The 4,135-nt window shown below is 49.7% G+C and overlaps 1 pseudogene; it reads left to right on the forward strand.

Moving 5' to 3' along the window:
• LOC104276269 overlaps window positions 1-3,704 on the forward strand; it is a 62,159-nt pseudogene extending 58,455 nt beyond the window's left edge.
• Window positions 3,705-4,135: the final 431 nt, after the last annotated feature.

A 4,135-nucleotide genomic window follows, 5' to 3' on the forward strand; every position in this document is an offset into this window, starting at 1 on the left:
CGGGGGCCCCGCGGCTCGCCAAGCTCTCAGGTACGGCCGCAGAGCTCGCGCTTCAGTGGGGTGCGGCGGTTCTAGACCTGAACCTTGCCAGGTCCGTCCTTTCCCATCCCTTCCCCAGGGCAGCCAGAAACCCGGCTGTTCTTGCACATCTTGAAAGCAGCCCGTGTGCCCTGTCCTGTTCACGCTTCGGGGTCGGGCACCAACATCCAGTGCCCTCCCCAGGGCGCTCCAGAGATTCGAGCCCTCTAGGATGTTGTACATTAGACCTTTTTCTAAAAAAAAAAACCAACAAAAAAACACAACAGATTTTTACTAGTTTTTGTTAAGAATTTATTTTGGGGGTCGGTTTGTTTTTAAACCTTTACTGGCATTTTTTGTCAAAACAACAAAATTAAAGTCATCAGCCTGTTTGCTCTCCTCTCTTTGGCTTTGCAGTCAGTGATGATAACAGGGAGTGGGTGGGAGATGTTTGAATATATATTTGTGAATTCAGAGAAAGAAGGAAATGTGCTCTCTTTTGATTTCCAAAAAAAAAAATGGAAATAAGTAACTAAGCTCTTGTTTTGTATCCATCCCCAATTGCTGTGGTTTCTAGTGCCTGCTGATGTGTTTGCAAGGAATTCCCTTTGGAAGGGCTCCTACGAATACATGGGGAAAAAGCAGCCTGCGATGCTGTCTGTCACGAGCTTCGACCCTGTCACCAGTAAAGTCAACGCCACTTTGATAGACCACAGTGGCGTGGAACTCCAGGTGTCTGGTAAGGAGCCGACGTGGCCGTTTGTAGGGACCGACACGCATCGAAGCGATGTCGCACCGTGCTCTGCTGCGTGAGCGCTGCTGATGCTCTGGTAGAGCTTTTCCAAACCATCCAGGTTTGAAGTCTCCAGTATTTGGTTGGACCAAGACAAACGAAATCATGTCCCCGAGTTTGCTTTGACTCTACCTGAAGGGGAGCTCGGCCCAGCTCATCATCCATTCCCCATGGGCTGGAGGAGTGCTCCTGTAGTTTAAAATAAACAAGATTAAATTATAGAGTGCCCCTTGTCTCCACCCTCTGTGGAGCACCAGGTTGTTACTGATCCACCAACTTCACCTAAAGCTTAACAGCTGAGTCTCTTCGCACGTGCAAAGTATCTTTAATATCCAGGGGGTAGATGCGGGATTGTGTGTTCGGGGTGTCTTTCCCAGTGCATCCCACTGATGGGCCTGGTGGGAGGAGTTGTCCACTCTGGGACGAGGAGGTGATTTCTCTGCTCTCTCAGGTAGAAAGTTGAGTACTTCAGACTCAGTGTCACTGGAAGCTAGAGGTTAAAAGGCACTTATTTTTCAGGCATTTACAAGAGAGAAGATGTGCACCTGCTTCTCCAGGTTTACCAAATAACGGGGCCAGTGGAGATCTTTGTCAACAAGTTCAAAAACGATAAATGGGCTCTAGACGGACACGTAAGTGTGTGAGCTCCTCAAAGTCCAACCGTTGCTGTCACTAAACCAGCTTTTCTCCCGCTGAAGCCGAGGGAATAACTCCCTTAGCTGGTGGCCAGATGAGGCTGCCATCCTCCAGTGCCCTGCTTGCTTGAAGGGGACACAGGGCACCCTACCAGCACGTGAGATAACGGGACGTGACAGTCGGCTCTTCCACGCTCCCTTGCAGCCGTACGGGGTTGTCGTTGCCCACTGGTTTTCAGTCTGTAAGTCTTCCAGATCACACTAAAGGGGAAAGCAACACGATTAATTCCCTTTTAGCATTTTATGTCTGTTAAACATCAAGCTAGAAGAGCTGATCTGCCCTTACGGGGAAGATTTCACCCCAATTTCTGTGTCTGGGAACTTCCCGTGCCCTCAAGAGATCCACTGGAGCTTGGGAGAACCGTGTGTCTGACTGACCCACGGCCACTCGTAGCCCAGAGCCTTCACTGCCCCTGTTGAATCAGCAACGGGTTCTGTAGTTTATTGCAAACAAGATTAGGGTTTTTTTTTCCTCCCTTTGAATCTTAACAAGTTGTTGGGCATCCAGCCTTCCTGCAAAATGCCGCGGTTTTCTGGGGAATTGGATCAAATGTTGCTGTGCCTGAGGAAGACGGAGGAGGCCGTGGGTGCTGAAATCCCAGGGAAGCGCTGGACCAGCCCGTTGATCTCTGCTCTCCTGTTGTCGCAGGTCTCGTCGGAGTCTTCGACAGGCACCTTTGTGTACCAGGGCTTTGTGCGCGGCAAAGGCTTCGGGCAGTTTGGCCTTCAGAGACTTGGTAAACTTGCTCTGATTACTACTTCCCCCCTTGATCGCTGAAGCTGGGGTTTGGTGGTAGCGGAGGTTTTCGAACAGGGAATGTTTCTCCTGTCCTGGCAAAACCCAAACCAGCCACTGGCATAGGGAAGAGCCCTCAAATCTCTGTACCCCAGCGGGGTGGGAGATGGTGGCGTCTGAAGATGGTCTAAGCTCCTAAATATCTCTTAAAACATGGCTTGAGCTCTTCAGCCTCGTAGGATTTTTTGAATCTGTCCCTGGCATCTTGTCACCTTTATGGAGAATTGGATGCTCATTCTTGCAGCCTGTGAAAAATCTCCCTCAAAGCCTAACTTTAGGCATCCAAGTTTGAGCATTTTGGTAAGATAAATCTATTTACATCTCTCCTTAATTGCAGTTATAAATAAATGATGATATCTAAGCTAGGCTAGATCTCCAGACCATCGCTCACGCGGCAGAAAAGCTTTTGATTACCTTTTGCAGCAACACTTGGTAACCACCTTATTCTGTTGTTGATGATGTAACCTGTAACTCAAGCAAACCCCATTTCCCACAGCGGTCGTTTGAAATGTGTTTATTTCTGCTGCATTTCAGACATCAGCATGATGGAAAATGATCCAGAATCAATAGGACACCACTTTGCATCCAACAGCAGTTCTGTGGCAGGATTCTTGTGCCTTTCATAGCCCTGATTATTGCAGGGTTTGTGCTTTATCTCTACAAACACAGGTGGGTTTCAGAAGCGACGCCAGTAGGTGAAAATCAGGGGGCTGACAAAAGTATTTGTGAGCTCGGCTTAAAAGCATTCCCCCCTAGACCTGGTTTCTCATTTAATTCTGGAGGTGAAAAAATAATGGAGCGAGCGTGTGTGGAGGGGCGAGGGGGTTGGAGAACAGGGCGTCGAGGGCTTTTATGACCATTAATAAGATTTGTGGCAACATTAAGTAGGATAAGGCAAAGTAAATTTCATACTTTCAGCACACAAGCTGGCTTTGCATATGTGGTAAATTAGTGATTTCTCCTGATCAGTGCATTGCTGTGGAAATGTTGCTGCACCACGAAGCTTTGTGCGGAGCGGCAGTTCTGCAGAGGGAGCTCGCTTCAGGCTGCAGCAAAGCCCGGGGAGCTGCCTGTGCTGTAAATCTATAGTCAGACTTTTTTGAAGATCCTTTCTGTCTTATCCCCAGATATTTACCCTCATCAGAAGCAGCTTTTTCAGCCGGTCCCGCTGATTTCTTGCCAGGGCTTTTCACCTGGCTCCAGCACAAGTAGCCGTGAGCCCCCTGGGTTTTCTTTCCACAGGAGAAGACCAAAAGTCCCATTCAATGGCTACGCGGGCCATGAAAACACCAACGTCCGAGCAACATTTGAAAACCCGATGTACGACCGAAACCTGCAGCCCACAGACATCATGGCCAACGAGACGGAGTTCACAGTCAGCACGGTGTGCACGGCTGTATAGCCCCCGGCCCCCCGGCGGTGAGTGGGCAGAGAGGGAGCGCGAGAGCGGGACGCTGCCACCGCGCTCCTCTGGGTCATTTCGTACATGCCGAGTCGAAGCGGGGGTTCAGTGGAGCATCCAGAGGGTGCCCAGGAGATCATCTCCGCCCAGGGCAAGACCCAAAGCAGCGTCCCCAGCTCTGGGGCTCCGGTGCCGGTTGGGGACAAAGCGAATGCAAAGGGCCCTGTGGTGAGAAGACTTGTCCAGTGAAGGGAAAAAATGAGTCTCTTAAGACACGTTGTTCACTGTGTGATTCCAGACAGGATGTTTTGTGCAGGGATAGAAGAGGGTAAAGCAAGGGAAAGAAGAGTTTTACTGCCTAGGCACGGAGAAGTAACTTAGTCTCATAAACACAAGTACCCTGGAGGCTGTAGGAGCATTTGTAGACTGGA

Source organism: Apaloderma vittatum, unplaced genomic scaffold (assembly GCF_000703405.1).
Source record: "Apaloderma vittatum isolate BGI_N311 unplaced genomic scaffold, ASM70340v1 scaffold7017, whole genome shotgun sequence".
NCBI classification, from domain to species: domain Eukaryota; kingdom Metazoa; phylum Chordata; class Aves; order Trogoniformes; family Trogonidae; genus Apaloderma; species Apaloderma vittatum.